We start from the raw sequence: 17,024 nt of genomic DNA on the forward strand, positions 1-17,024 counted from the left end.
GGTAACACCCAGTTTAAAAAATAGAGACCAGGGGCTTTGTGAATGGGCGACAAGCCGGTGATTTGAAAACCTATTTTTATCGCCCCCGCCAGAAATAATGCCCATTTTTGGGCGATCTGCACAAAAGTGTAAAATCTAGCCCATAGTAACTCTTTTTAGATCAGCACAAACACGATGGGCCGAATGGCCTCCTTCTGTGTCATAATTTTCTATGATTCTATGATTAGTTCAGGCCTCTCGATTACGAGACCAGTAACATAACCACTATGCTACCGTACCCATTGTTTTACATAATAAGAACATAAGAAATAGGAGCAGGAGTAGGCCATCAGGCCCCTCGAGCCTGCTCCCCGATTCAATAATATCATGGATGATCTGATCATGGACTCAGCTCCACTTCCTCGCCCGCTCCCCATAACCCCTTATCCCCTTATCGTTTAAGAAACTGTCTATTTCTGTCTTAAATTTATTTAATGTCCCAGCTTCCACAGCTCTCTGAGGCAGCGACTTCCAAATTCTTGCCCACTCACTTAGCCTGTCTATGTCCTCCTGCAGCCTCTTTATGTCCTTATCACACATTGCCGTTCCTCTTTGTATCGTCAGCAAACTTGGCCACGTTACACTCAGTCCCCTCTTCCAAGTCGTTAATATAGATTGTAAATAGTTGGGGTCCCAGCACTGACCCCACTTGTTACTGATTGCCAACCAGAGAATGAACCATTTATCCCAACTCTCTGTTTTCTGTTTGTCAGCCAATCTTCTATCTATGCTAATATAGTACCCCCAACCCCATGAACTTTTATCTTGTGCAGTTACTTTTTATGTGGCACCTTGTCAAATGCTTCTGGAAGTCCAAATACACCACATCCACTGGTTCCCCTTTATCCACCCTGTTTGGTACATCTTCAAAGAACTCCAGCAAATTTGTCAAACATGACTTCCCTTTCATAAATCCATGCTGACTTTGCCTGACCAAATATTGCTTTTCCAAATGTCCTGTTACTGCTTCTTTAATAATGGACTCCAACATTTTCTCAACCACAGATGTTAGGCTAACCGATCTATGGTTTCCTGCTTTTTGTCTGCCTCCTTTTTTCAATTGGGTGATGGGAGAGTGGACAAGGGTGTAGCGGAGGTGGGAAGGGAAGTGGTGAAAGGGCAGATGTTTCACCTCCAGTGGGAAGGGAGGAGATGAATGTAAAATCATTGACTGAGTCCTGATGCCAGAAGTAAACACAGGCAATTTTCTTGACCACCGGAATGGATATGAGATCCTTGGTATTTGATCTCCTGCGTACATTCTGTAATTACATTTTGAATTAACTAACCTGGAGGTTTTCTTCCATAGCTTGGTATTATTTTCAAATGGTTAGGGGCCATGTTAATATTCAAGGCCACTGATAGGTCAGAAAACAATCAGGAGGGAAATGGCCATGATTGATTCCATCTGGATTAAATCTCGTTTTCCTTGTTGCTGTGAGACAACGATTGATCAAACTGGACCAGCATAACCTGAATGTTATAGCTCACATTTATGTTATGTTGAGACATAAAGCACTGTACATTTTAACCCTTAGGTACTTGGGTTACATTTTCTTTGTGCAGTTGTAATCTTACCTCTACTTTCTTCAAAATTATGTTTGTGGAAGAATTTGCAATAAAAGTAAAATATTTCTGCACCACAATTTTATTGTACCCCTCCTTCCTTAGATTCCCACACATCATTGGTAAATGAAAAAGCTGCCATGTAACCTGTTGCATGGCAGTAGTGATACCCGCCCTCCTATATGGCTCAGAGACATGGGACATATACATCAGACACCTCAAAGTGCTGGAGAAGTACCACCAGTGCTGCCCCTGCAAGATCCTGCAAATCCATTGGGACGATAGTCATACCAACATCAGTGTTCTCGATCAGGCCAACATCCCCAGCATCGAAGCACTGACCATACTCGACCAGCTCTGTTGGGCAGGCCACATCATCCGCATGCCTGACACGAGACTCCCAAAGCAAGCGCTCTACTCGGAACTCCTACATGGCAAGCGAGCCCCAAGTGGGCAGAGGAAACATTTCAAGGACACCCTCAAAGCCTCCTTGATAAAGTGCAACATCCCCACCGGCACCTGGGAGTCCCTGGCCAAAGACTGCCCTAAGTGGAGGAAGAGCATCCGGGAGGGTACTGAGCACCTTGAGTCTCGTCACCGAGAGCATGCAGAAACCAAGCGCAGTCAGCGGAAGGAGCGTGCAGCAAAGCAGACTCCCCACCCAACCTTTCCTTCAATCACTGTCTGTCCTACCTGTGACAGAGACTGTAATTTCTGTATTGGACTGTACAGTCACCTGAGAACTCACTTTTAGAGTGGAAGCAAGTCTTCCTCGATTTCGAGGGACAGCCTATGACGATGATGATGATGCATTGCCTTTGATGAAGCTGGTTTCTAGGCATCCTCCATAGATACGTGGGTTTAGCCCACTGTGTCTCTTTCTAATTAACCTTCCCTGATCAATTATCTCAGCCCTGCTTGGACCATCCCCTTTAATCTGTTCTATGCTGTGAAATGTTAGATTTTTGACTCGTTTATGCTCATTCACATCTCCAGATGTATCAGCTTCTGTGTTTTGGATTAAGCTAATAATAATAATAACTTTTATTTATATAGCACCTTTAACATAGTAAAATGTCCTTCAACGCTTCAACACAATTTTACAACACGTTAGATATTGACCATTGAGATAAAGAGAGAACAAGCAGGAGAAGGAAGTGTAAAAATGATTAAAGGCCCGGGTCTGAAGTGGCAGCCAAAATGCGCACACAGATATAGACAGGCGAAAAAACAAAAAAAACTAAATTCAAATTACATTGTAAATAACACAATAAGGAGTAGACAGTAGTAAAATCAGCACAATAAAGATTAATTATAATTAAACAAAATTAAATATATATCATTATAAATTAAGTTAAAATTAGAAAATCAGCAATTGAAGCAAATTAAATCTATTATTTGCTTTCTTTAAAGTTCATTCTCTGTCTAGTGATTCAATTAATGTGGAAGAACCAATCACCCTCCTCCATCTTTGATGTTACTTTTTATTTCTCATTTTGTCCCTTTCACAAGACCTGTAATAGCTCCAGGCTTGAGCTGCCTCCGTTGTCAGGGAGACGCTTATGTTTAATAGGTGAATCTTAGTTCCCTACGGTCTCAAGTGCCTTCACTGCCCTCGATATGCTGTTTCCTTCTGGTAGTCAGCCCAAGATAACAACCAGGAAAGCATTCTGTAAATTGTTTTAGTTACTAGATCTGTTCTGTGCCTTCAAAATGTGCCATGGCATTACAATATATACCTTGATTTAGTCTTTAGCTAACAAGCAAATTTATTAAACAAAAGATGAACAATTGAATATATGACAATAATATAGATTTACAATAGCTGTTATGTGAATCAGTTCTTCAAACTAAAATAGTAGAAGGCCATAATCTATATGCCAGGCTATTGGGCTCAATGTTCCCCAATGATTTGCACTGGTTTTTTGTAGCAGACTGGTTTTTTTGGCCTAAATTAAAAATCCACAGTTTCCCCAATCAACTTGCACCAGCGTAACTCAGTTAGTTACGATTTTTTTAGGTTAGATTATTTTTCAGCCAAAGAGGGCGTAACTTGCCACCCGTGCCAATTCTGGCCATTTAGGCAAGTTTGGCCAGCTGATAGTTCCTCCAGTTCTGCTTACGCCAGCATATGTGGCCTCTACAGAAAAACCTTCTGGAGAGTTAAAGAATGCCCGGAAGAAAGAGAAAGAGAGAGAGAGAGAGAGAGAGAGATGGACCTGCAAGCTCTTCGGCATTGGAGGTAAGTTGCTGCAATATATTTCAATGTGTTTTTAAATTGATGCAATGTGTTTTAATGTGTTGGGAGCTGGCTGTATGTTTCACTTTGCAGCCTCAGCTCGCATTGTGTCCCTGGTTACCGTGGCAGCCCGATCTTTTTGGTGCAGATCACAGCTCCACCCCCAAAACTAAAGGACAGGTTAGGCCACGCCAAAATGAAGAAATCCAACGGGGAAACTTGGAACATTTTTTTTGGGGTACTTGGGCCCCTCAAAAACAGGCGTAACTCTTCAAGTACGCCAAAAAAAAGCTTTGGGGAAAATTGAGTCCATTATCTTAACATAAGAATCAGGAGCAGGAGTAGGCTATTTGGCTCCTGGAGCCTGGTCCGCCATTCAATAAGATCATGATGGATCTGATCTTGGCTTCAACTCCACTTCCCTGCCCACTCCCCATAACCCCTTGACTCCCCTATCGTTCAAAAATCTGTCTATCTCCACCTTAAATACATGCAATGATCCAGCTTCCATAGCTCTCTGGGGTAGAGAATTCCAAAGATTCACGACATTCTGAGAGAACAAATTCTTCCTCATCTCCGTTTGAAATGTGTGACCCCTTATTCTGTACTATGCCCCCACAAGGGGAAACATCCTCTTTGCATCTACTCTGTCAAGCCCCCTCAGAATCTTATACGTTTCAATAAGATCACCTCTCATTCTTCTAAGCTCCAATATGTAAAGGCCCAACCTGCTCAACTTTTCTTCATAAGACAACCCCTTCATAAGAATATAAGAAATAGGAGCAGGAGTAGACCATACGGTCCCTCGAGTCTGCGCCGCCATTTAATACGATCATGGCTGATCCGATCATGGACCCAGGTCCACTTCCCTGTCCGCTCCCCATAACACTTTAATCCCTTATCGGTTAAGAAACTATGGGCTAGACTTTCCACTTGGTGGCTAAGGCTGAAAAAAATGGGCCTTGTTCCAGCGATGTGGGATATATCGCCCGTGCTGATCGCTAGCTCAAGGCCCATTTTTTTTTTGTTGAGAATTTCCACTCGGCCTTAGCCCAGCGATGTCAAATGGGTGATGTCATTTCTCAGCGATCTCACGATCACCCAAAGAAAATGGAAGTGAATGAAAAAAAAAAGCTTCCCTAGCAACGCATTACTGCGCATGTGCAGATTGATTTTTTTTTTCAGGTTGATGCTCCTTCCCGTGTTTTGAGAGGTCAAGGGTCTTCACACATGCTCAGAAGCTCTGTGTGAGTCTGGGAGAGAGAGAGAGAGAGAGAGAGAGAGAGAGAGGAGAAAGGAAGCAGTATTTTGAGCAACTCTAAAAACAGATACATATAAAGAATGGAGGGAGCTGCCCAGAAAGCAAAGGGCCAAGCTCTTCAGCGAGGAGGCCAATGAGGCCCTAGTGAACAGTGTCAGCGTGCGGTGGGAAGATCTGACACGGGGTGGGCATGGGAAAGCTCCACCCAGTGCATATCGGAGGATTTGGGCAGTGATTGCCGACGTGATGAAGCCCGGACACCGGACCAGTGCCGGAAAAGATGGAACAGTCTACTGGCGGCTGCTAGAGTAAGTTGAAATTTAAATTTGAAATCATCCATATTTATTATTTAATGTTGTATGGAAAATCTAATTAGAATCTGCAATGTTATATCGTAATCTTTAAGCATGACTAAGTAAATAAATTAGGATTAAATTATGATTACATTTGTGCATCGCAACATAAATTTGAATGTTACAGTATGAAATATCTTATTCCTATGCAATGTATTGCAAACTTGAAATTGAACTTATAAATCTGTCAGTCCTAAATATTTATTGCCAAATCCATCTGCTTATGCTGTGCAATGTTACCTTATCTATTACAGAAGAAGATATCCATCAACCAGCGGGAGCAACGCAGGACGGGCGGGGGCTATGCCATGCTGCAGTCGCTCAACGCCTACAAAGAGCTTGCAGTGGCCTTGGTGGGGCCAGAAAGCCATTCGGTCACAACCCGTGGTGTGGCCGAACCCACTCTAGAGTCACGTGAGTAACGAGAACTGTGCATTATGCAATGTGTGAATCAATAGTAAATATTTGTTACGCGGGTAATCCTATGCAATGATACTTTAATTTGATATATAATTGAGTTATACTATTGAGATGTACTATTGATCTTCAAATGAGGTCATGTTAGGCCTGGTGATCGCTTGTGCATATGGGCTAATGGTAATGTTTTGAGTTCTTAATTGAGATGAATTGACTTGCATTGTTAAACGTTGTTTATAACTTCCATTTGTCTTTCAAAGGTCAACAGTACTGATGGAGTCAACGGACACGTCCACTGACCAATCAGGAAACTCCCAGGAGGACGAGCCAGAGGAGGAGCCAGTGCAGACTCCTGCTGCGGCTGTGCGTGAGCAGGAGGAGGAGGAGGAGGAGGAGGAGGAGGAGGAGGAGGAGGAAGAACAGGAGATTTTTTTTGTGGGGGGGGGAACAACCTGCGCCCATCTCTTTTGAGATAGATGAGGCACCTAGACCAAGCGGTGTGCAGGTGGTGACACCAAGGCATGTGACATTGCAGACGCCGATCCCATGGCGGTCCGGTCAGCGTGATATGCACTCGCCTGCCACGGAGGACCAGACGGAGAGCTTACTGTGCAGGGAGACGGTCGCAATCGATCGCAACCTTATCCAGGGGTTCGCGGGTTTCTCAGACAATTAGAGCCAGTTCTCCACAACCTGGAGCAAGTTCTGCTCGGGAGACGTTGGAGGCGATCAGGGAGCAGACAGCCGCAACAAATGCCCTACGGCCGCGTTTCTGGCTGGACACGGCGCTGCACTCCAAGGTGTCGTGTCCGCTCGCAGCGAGACCCCAAGCACACAAGCGAGTACAGAGGACACAGTTCCTCCTGACTCGGAAGTAGAGCCTGAGGCTTCTGCTTCTGCTCCGTTATTTCCACCACGGCAGAAAGTCTTGCCATCCCATTCTGCATGACGTCTTGGTGTCGATCTGCGGAGACCAAAACAGGCAGGTGGGGTTCGAACATGGCGTGGGACAGGATCTGGAGGGAAACATGACCACAGGAAGGGAGGGGGGAGTGCTTCTCAATAGTTCACTTGTTTCTAAAATGTTCACTTGTTATTATCACTTTATTATTCTCCTGTTATTGTTACTAAATTGGGCACTTGTATTCAATACTCAAATGTTCACTTGTTATCATTACTTAACTGTTCACTTTCCATTCTTTCTGAAATGGTCACTTGTTATCATTACTTAAATGGCCACTTGTTCTTTAAAACTTAAAAATTCAATTTCTTCTTCTTCTAACGTTTTGGGGATTTTGAGGGAAGGGTGGGTTGGTGCAGGGGGTGGGGGGTTAGAGGGAGGGTGTTGTTCATTTGTTCTTAAAATAAATTTTGTTTCTTAATAAAAAAAAAAAATTCTACAACTTTTGTACCTTCTCTCTTAGTTACATAAGTTTTACAACGTACAGTTTTTCATGCATATTTGTTTGTTTATTCCTTTTCCCCACGGAAATGAAACTTTTGATTAACCGTAACTGTAATTGAATGTTTGACTATCAACAATAATAGTTCATGCGAAGCGTTCATTAATGAGCTGCTGACGCAAAAGCTTAGCGGCCGTGTAACTGCCACTGACTACTGGTCTTCGGGAAAGGTGTGGTGGTACCGGTGCTAGATCACCATTCTGATCGCCCACGTCCTTTCCCACCTGTTCCTCCTCTTCATCTTCGCCGGCTGCCTCTTCTATCTCATCTCCTTCTGGAGGTGGACCTGCAGCATGATCTGGCATTGTTTGTCCTCTCTTTATAGCTAGGTTATGCAGCATGCAACACACCACAATAAACTCTGCTACCTGATCAGGGTGATACTGCAGGCTGCCTTCCGAATGATCCAAGAATCTGATGCATTGCTTTAGGACTCCAATTGTCTTTTCAATGATGTTGCGAGTCGCTATGTGACTTTCATTATACCGTCTCTGTGCTTCAGTGACAGGATTACGCAGAGGGATCATAAGCCAACTGGCAAGGCCAAATCCTTTATCCCCAAGCATCCAACCGTGACCTTCTGGCTGATTGGCAAACAGGTCAGGGATAGCACTTTCATGTAAGATGTGCGCATCATGGATGCTGCCAGGAAATGTAGCATTTACTGTCATAATTGTTTGATTGTGGTTGACAACAAGCTGCACATTTAGTGAATGGAACCCCTTTCTGTTACGAAACACCTCTGTGTTCTTTAAGGGTGCTTTCAGGGCAATGTGAATGCAGTCTATTGCTCCCTGCACCTTGGAGAAGTCTGCTATTCTCGAGAAACCCAAAGCCCTCTCGGTCTGTGCCTCCCTGGTCATTGGGAAGCTGATGAAGTCCATCCTGCGAGTGTAAAGGGCTTCAGTCACCTGTCGAATGCAGCAGTGTGTAGCGTGCTGAGAGATATGGCAGATGTCGCCAGCTGAAGCCTGAAAAGATGCCGATGCGTAGAAGGCTAAGGCAGCAGTAACCTTCACCTCAACGGACAATGCGGTTCTTATGGTGCTGGAAGGCTGCAGATCCTTGACGAGTTGACATATCTCATCGATGACCTCCTTCCAGAATCGCAGCCTCCTAAGACAAGCATTTTCAGACAAGTTCAGGTAGGATTGCTTCTCCAAGTACCTTCGTTGGCTATACGGTCTCATTCTCTGTCTTCGTCTCCGTCTACGCGTTACTGATTGATCCTTTCAGTAACCAGCGTGTGAGCAGTTGCAATTAAAGGCAGGGAAAGTATAGGCCCCATAATCACTATCAATAATTACTTTCACTAATTTTAATAATCTCTGTACTCTATACTCTCTAATCACTGTAGTCTGCCCTCTCTGTACTCTCTAAGCTGTATACCAGTCAGTTTGATAGGCACCAACAATATCATTAAATAACTTCACTATGTAAAAGCTATTTATTAAATAATTCCAATATATGAAATCTATTTAGCATAAATAAGTTGATAATACCTATTTATATTCCCTGTCCCAAATTTCTGAGTACAATTTTCTTCAATTTTACTCTCTAAATGACTCAAAACTAATTCTCCACCCTTCCTCCGAAGTTAAAAATGGCAAACATAGTGCCCATTTCCTTCTCTTAGGCCCTGAAAAAGCAACTATTTTTCAGCACTCTTTTGAGCCTTGCATCGGCCCAGCAAAGTGCATGCTAGGTGACGAAACTTGGGATGGGCCTTGTGTGAGCGATCATTTGGGCAATCATCTCAGCGATCAAAGTGGAACCTTGGGGGCCTATTTTTCTGATGATGTTTTGGGCCTAGTTTCCACTTTTTGCTCAAAATGGGCAATAGAGGTCCGTTTTGGGCTATAGATGGGCCTTAGGTGGGCGATGTGAAGTGGAAAATCTAGCCCTGTCTATCTCTGTCTTAAATTTATTCAATGATCCAGCTTCCACAGCTCTGTAAGTCAGCGAATTCCACAGATTTACAACCTTCTGGGAGAAGAAATTCCTCCTCATCTTAGTTTTAAATGGGCGGTCCCTTATTCTAAGATTATGCCCCCTAGTTCTAGTCTCCCCTATCAGTGGAAACATCCTCTCTGCATCCACCTTGTCAAGCTCCCTCATAATTTTATACATTTCGATAAGATCACCTCTCATTCTTCTGAATTCCAATGAATAGAGGCCCAACCTACTCAACCTTTCCTCATAAGTCAACCCCTTCATCTCTGGAATCAACCTAGTGAACCTTCTCTGAACTGCCTCCAAAGCAAGTATATCTTTTCTTAAATATGGAAATCAAAAATATACGCAGTATTCCAAGTGTGGCCTCACCAATACCCTGCATAATTGTAGCAAGACTTCCCTGCTTTTATACTCCATCCCCTTTGCAATAAAGGCCATTGATCACTTGCTGTACCTGCATACCAACCTTTTGTGTTAAATGCACCAGGACCCCCAGGTCCCGTTGTACTGCCACACTTAGCAATTTTTCTCCATTTAAATAATAACTTGCTCTTTGACTTTTTCTGCCAAATTTTTAACCACTCACTTAGCCTGTCTATGTCCTTTTGCAGGTTGTCTGTGTCCTCCTCACACATTGCTTTTCCTCCCATCTTTGTATCCTCAGCAAACTTGGCTGCATTACACTCGGTCCCTTCATCCAATTTGTTAATATAGATTGTAAATAGTTGGGGTCCCAGCACTGATCCCTGCGGCACCCCACTAGTTGCTTATTGCAAACCCGAGAATGAACCATTTATCCCGACTCTGTTTTTTGTTAGTTAGCCAATCCTCTATCCATGCTAATATATTACCCCCAATCCTGTGAATTTTATCTTGTGCAGCACCTTTTATGCCTTCTGGAGGTCCAAATACACCACATCCACTGGTTCCCCTTTATCCACCCTGTTTGTTACATCCTCAAAGAATTCTAGCAAATTTGTCAAACATGACTTTCCTTTCATAAATCCATGCTGACTCTGCCTGACTGGATTATGTTTTTCCAAATACCCTGCTACTGCTTCTTTAATAATGGGCTCCAACATTTTCCCAACCACAGATGTTAGGCTAACTGGTCTATAGTTTCCTGCTTTTTGTCTGCCTTCTTTTTTCATCTCAGCAATCAACCTAGTGAACCTTTTCTGAACTGCCTCCAATGCAAGTATATCCCTCCTTAAATAAGACCAAAACTATACTCAGTATTCCAGGTGTGATCTCACCAACACCCAGTACAGTTGTAGCAAGACTTCCCTATTTTTGTACCCAATTCCCCTTGCAATAAAGGCCAACATTCCATTTGCCTTCCTAATTGCTTGCTGTAGATCCTGTAGATTACTTTTTATTTTCTTGTAATTTTTCCAAAGGCTAACTGGCCTGACCTATCTGTCCGAAGGTTCTAATTGACTCAATGCTTTGAATAGTTCAACCTATTTTAAATGCACATCCAAGCGTTGGATTTAAATTTCCATCAGCTCAATACAAAAGAAGCTGCTCAGCATAGACATAACTGAACAAGTTACATGGTATGGTTTTATTTGAACATGACTTGGCTCCTCCTTTCAAGCTTTCTTGGACACAACTGAATGCTACAATTTTTAAGATCTGATGTCCCGTGACAAAAAGAAAGAAAGACTTGGACTTATATAGCGCCTTTCACAACCACTGGACGTCTCTAAGCGCTTTACAGCCAATTAAGTACTTTTGGAGTGTAGTCACTGTTGTAATGTAGGAAATGGCATCCAATTTGCACACAGCAAGCTCCCACAAACAGCAATGTGATAATGACCAGATAAATGTTTCCAGTTGTTTCAGTTTCCAGATGTTGCAATGTTTCCAGCTGTTGCAATGTTTCCAGATGTTACAGTTTCCAGTTGGTTTAGTTTCCAGCTGTTGCAATGTTTAATGACAGGTGTAAAAGGACCAGTGGGTATCAGCTGTGGCTCAGTTGGTGGCACTGTTGCCTCTGTATTGTTGGTTCAAGCCCCACACTAGAGACCTGAGTACAGAATCTAGGCTGACACTCCAGTGTTGTACTGAGGGAGTGCTGCTGCTCCAGTGGTGCTGTCTTAGAGATGAGACATTGAACTGAGGCTCCGTCGGCCCTCTCAGGTAGATGTAAAAGATCCCATGGTACTATTCTGAAGAAGAGCAGGGGAGTTCCCCCCAGTGTCCTGGCCAATATTTATCCCTCGACATCACTAAAACAGATTATCTAGTGTATCACTTTGATGTGCGCAAATTTGCTCCCGTGCTACCTACATTGCAACAGTGACTACACTTCAAAGAAGTATTTAATTGGCTGTAAAGCACTTTGGGACATCCTGAGGTTGTGAAAGGCGCTATATCAATGTCAGTCTTTTTTTTCTTTCAGTACCAAGTTATGACTGGGCAAAAAAATGCTTCATTTTTGTCAGACACATCTCATAGCTGAACTTAGGTGTAAAATCACATTCTATCCCTCAGTGATACCCAGAATGCTGAAACCAATTATACTGTTGATACATCCGCCCAGCTGAGATCAGTTAGCTCAGCACAAACCAAAGATTGAACTTGAGACTTTCCGAGTCTGTATGGTTCAACTAGTTCCCAGATAAACCTAATTAGCCATTCGAGGAGCCCTTTGTGTTACCACTATAAATTTACATTTAAACATAATTTTAATGTTTGTACCTATCACACTCTTTTCCTCTTTTAAGAGGCAAAAAGATCATCTGTTACAATGGCATCTCATCTGTTAACTGTCACTTAACTGGTAGCATGAGAATGGACCAATAACTAACAATCTATGACATTCAGTCTTTCTTCTGCCCTTTGTTCTCTATTTATACCCATGGTAATTGTTCGAATATAATTCAGATTTTTTTTAAACAATGTACCTCATGCACGAATACCAGTTTAATACTCAATATTATATTACAGCCTATCTCTCAATGCCAGCTTGAAAATCTCCTTAATGGGAATTTAATTTGAAAAACACAGGACTGTTAAAAACAAATATCAATTCTGTCACCATTGAGTCTAGAAGCTTGTGTAAATATTTAGCTCTCTGACTTCATACAAAGGCAGAGAAAAATAATTCTCACCAAATTCAGCATTTGTCAGTGTTCAAAAAGAGAAGCTGCTTTTACTGCTTTGGCCCCTTGCAGTGCCTGTGAGTGTTTAAAGAAAAAACTTCAAAATCATCTATTCTGTAACCAAAGGGAAGAAATACCAGGACCAAAGTTCAGGCCCGGCAGAAACCTGGTGCACTACCGTCTTTTTGGCGCCATTACCGACGCTGTGTTTGTGGCGGCCACTCGATCCATAGTCACTGATTTTTTCAAAAAGATGGCATCCGACAGTAATGACCAGCGGGAATGGGGAGTTTGCAGCAACGTGGTTGGGTTGATTGCAGCGGGATAACCACGGGGATGTGCAGCTAACGAGCCAGCTGCTCCCTGGCCTTCTTAAAGGGCCGGGTTTGCAGCCAGGCCCTGAGCAGGGAAGGAGTTGTGTTGAAGGATGGCTGGTGCTGCTGGGCCAAGGAGGGTAAGCCAATTTTCGGACGGCGAGTTGGAGACCCTGATGCAGGGTGTGAAGGGAAGGAGGCGAGTCCTGTACTCAGTCGCGGGGAGACCCACTCGCGAGGTGTTTACCAATGCCTGGTGGGGGATTGCTGTGGAGGTCTCAGGGACCTCCATTCATAACCAGACCACCACGCAGTGCAGAAAACGGCTGAATGACATCATCCATCTGATGAAAGTGAGTTCCTGTTCCACCAACTGCTGACCTTGCATCTGCGAGCCTCTCCTTCATCCTTCTCTTATTTCTCACCTTCACTGTACAGTCACTGAAGCAACATTTCATTGTTGAGACCTCTCTATATATATATATGTGTGTGTGTGTGGTTGTGCGCAATGGAGGCTCTCTCTCATCTCACAGTTACAGCTGCATGTCAGGGACACATGTGCACTCATTTCTGATGTGTCATCACAGTGGTCCTCACCAACCATTCTATGTTTTGCAGGCCAAAATTGCACACAACAGGATGGAGCAAAGGAGGAACTGGTGGTGGTGAGCCCGAGGTCCAAATCCTCACACCCTCAGAGGAGAGGGTCGAGACGCTCGTCGGCAGACATGCTGCCTTCCCTGTGGGCCAGGGTGCTGTTGATGCCGATGTGGGAAAGTGAAGGCCCTCCTTTAATGATCTCTCTCCCTGAATGCTCCAGTGTGCTAGTTGCAGCCTCCATGCATCAATCCCTCACCTTCCCTTCATGGCAGCCCTTCTCCAATTTATGCTTGCAGATGAGAGGCCGAGTGGCAGCACAGGACACAGACAGGCCAACCTGTGAGACCAGTGCCAGGCCTGGAGACAACCCCAGAACCGAGTGGCAGCACAGGAGACGGAGAGGCACCTCCTGTCAGCCCACTGCCAGGCCTCAAAAGAAATCTTTGAGGACATCACTACTGAAATGCCTAACGACAGCATCGAGGACATTGAGGGCTCCAGCCTTGCTGACACCCTGGAGCACACTCCATCTGTTGGGGAGCTCAGTGATGAGGAAGAGGAAGATATTGCCGGCAGCACCGCATCACTGCTTCCCCCACACGCATGAGCTCAGATACTGGGAGTGCGCAGTCCAATCTAGTGCAGGTAGTACAGGGGTCTGCACTGGGTGTTGCACCGAGGCGTAGAGGGCCGCAGCATGGTGACGGGATTAGGCAACCTCAGGTGCCATCTCTCCGGGGAGGTGAGTCCGCACCGGAGTTCTGCTGAGGAGGACTCAGACGAGCCCATCGATGTTACAGCTTATGAGAGAAGGGTGGAGGCCATGCATTCCCAAATGTTGGGGACACTGGCAAGGGTGCCAGAGAGGCTGTCGGACATGGTGAGGAGCATGGAGGAGTCCGCCTCCCACATAGTCGACAGATCTGCACACTCCATGGAGCCCACCACTGCCAGTGTGCAGGCGATGGTGGACTCCCAGAGAGACCGTGCGGATCTAGCTGTGATGGTACAACTTGTAGCTGATGTGGCAGCTGCCATTGCAGCACAGGCGTGAGGGAACGAGAGTATCGGTGTTGGTTTGGAGAGGATGGCCACGACCCTGGAAGCTATGAATGCTCTTATGCAATCTGGGCAACAGGCCACAGAGCGTAAATTGCTGCCATGCCTGCTGGCTTTGAGATTCTGGCTGTTCTCATGCCTTCTCAGCTCGATGCCACCCGATGGCTCAGTGTTGCCTTCGAGGCTGGGTCCACCACGGGCCAAGGGGGACCTCCCGGTGTGGCGCCACAGCCCTGGCCTGAGCTCCCTTCGTTTGGTGTAGGTGGTAAAGTGCCGCCCCCGGTGAGTTACTCAGGCTCCTCGGGCCAGGATACGGATGATGCGCTCCCTCCGGCTCGCAGCATTCCTGGCCCCAGACCTGTCACTCCGCCAGTGCCTCCACGCATGGCCTAGCTCGAGCCAAGTCAGACTGAAACCTTCCAGGAGGGTGTTGACCAGTCTGCAGCCAGATCTTCCAGGCCCAAAGCTGGTCGAGGGTGTCCGAGAAGGACATCTGCAGCATTTCCAGACCCATGAGGCAGCCACAGGAGAGACACTGATAATAGATTAGGCATGGGTAAGAGGGTTATGAGGAAATGCACAAGTATGGGAAATTGTGTTTTTGTGTAAGTTTTTTGGACTGTTTTTTGTTCTGATAAGTTTTTGCACTGATTTGGAAGATATCATAAATCTTTATTTTTTCGCACCTATATCTGGGAAGGTGTATTATTTGAGAGTGGGCAATCATGTATGAAGGCATTCATTGGGATGGCCATGGAAAGTAGAAGCTGAAGGGTCATGTGGGGATGAAATTATCTGAATCGATCAGCAATCAGACGTCTCTGCACCTCCCTTGCAGGGTTGGGATGGCAATGACACCTCCTGGGTGGGTGGTGATGGGGATCCTGGTCCTCCTCCTCCTCCTGTGCCTTGTCCTCCTCTTGCACCTCCTCTTCCTCCATCTGCGCCTCCTCCTCCTCCTGTGCCTCTTCTTCCTCCACCTGTGCCACCCCCTCCTCATCTTCCTGCGCCTCCTCCTGAGCCTCCTTCTCCTGCTGCTGCACCTCCTCCTCAGGTGGTACTGCTGGCACACCCTCCAGCGGCTGGCCCCTCATGAGAGCCAGGTTGTGCGGCATGCAGCAGACCACCACGAATATGAAGACCCGTTCAGGAGAGTACTGCAAAGCGCCACCAGAGAGGGCCAGGCAACAGAACCTCTGTTTGAGGATGCCGATGCAGTGCCTGGTGTAGAATGAGTGTCATTGTATGCATGCTTGGCCGCAGTCTTGGGGTTCCGAAGTGGAGTGAGCAGCCAAGTGGACAGGGAATAATCCTTGTCTCCAAGCAGCCACCCACAATCCTGGTTTGGTCTGGTGAAGAGGGCAGGCACACTGCTCGAGTGCAGTGTAGTGTATGGAGAAAGAGTCAGACTGAACACTGTGAGCTCAAAGTAAAATGTGACCGTAGTCTTTTATTGCATGTCTCTAGAGTGCCTCTTCAACCTGTGAAGCTTTCTTAAATACCTGTGCTCCCAAGGGATTATGGGATCCCTTGGGACTCCAGGAGATGAGCCCTCTGGTGGATGTATAGAGTAAATACAAGTTTACATATATAACAACACTCCCCCCACCCCCACCCCCCAAAGTCAATAGTGTAACTATTTACAATGTGAGTCGATCTGGGGCTCTTCTTGCCCTGCAGAGCAGCGTGGGACCATCGCCCGGTACCACCCAGAATGGTAGCTTGTGCACCGCTCCATCGTAGGAGACCTTTATGGTAGCACTGCCGATTACAGGAATCAATTCTTTTGTGTAAGTTCTTAGTTTCGTGCGAACTGAAGTTAAGACTGGCCTTGAGGCCTTGTTGCACCACAACCTATCGAATGTCTTTTTGCCCATGATGGACTGGCTCACGCCCGTGTCCAGCTCCATTGACACCGGGAGTCCATTTAGTTCAACATTCAGCATTATCAGGGGATACTTTGTGGTGAATGTGTGCACCCCATGTACCTCTGTCTCCTCGATCTGAGACTCTGGTTCGTTGTGAACCTCCGTGGATCTGTCCGCCTCTGCAACATGGTGGTTTGCAGTTTTAACAGGCTTTGCAGCTCGCCTGCACACTCATTGGAGGTGTCCCATTGTTCCACAGCCCTTGCAAACATACTCTTTGAATCGGCATGAATGGAAATTATGATCATCCCCGCAGCACCAACAAGGTGCTAATAGCTTTGCATTCATCACCCTTGATGGTGGACTCTGAGACATCTGCGAACATGTAGCTGCAGGTATGTGTGACCTGCCCTGTCTGTTACAATTCGAAAATAACATCACTTTGTTCACAGTACTTGTAGCAGCACTTGTGTGCTGAGAGATTTGCTTCGTATTGTCACTGGTGGCAATGAACGCCTGGGCTATCGCTGTGGCCTTACTCAAGGTTGGGGTCTCTACAGTCAAAAGTTTGCGAACTATGGTTTCGTGGCCAATGTCAAGTACGAAAAAGTCTCTGAGCATGTGCTCCAAATGTCGTTTAAATTCGCAATGTCCTGCAAGGCGTCTGAGCTCGGTGACATAACTCGCCACTTCCTGGCCTTCAGACCTTTAGTAGGTGTGGAACCGGTACTTCACCATCAGAACGCTTTCCTTCGGGTTCAAATGCTCTCGGACCAGTG

Source organism: Pristiophorus japonicus, chromosome 17, assembly GCF_044704955.1.
Source record: "Pristiophorus japonicus isolate sPriJap1 chromosome 17, sPriJap1.hap1, whole genome shotgun sequence".
NCBI lineage: Eukaryota > Metazoa > Chordata > Chondrichthyes > Pristiophoridae > Pristiophorus > Pristiophorus japonicus.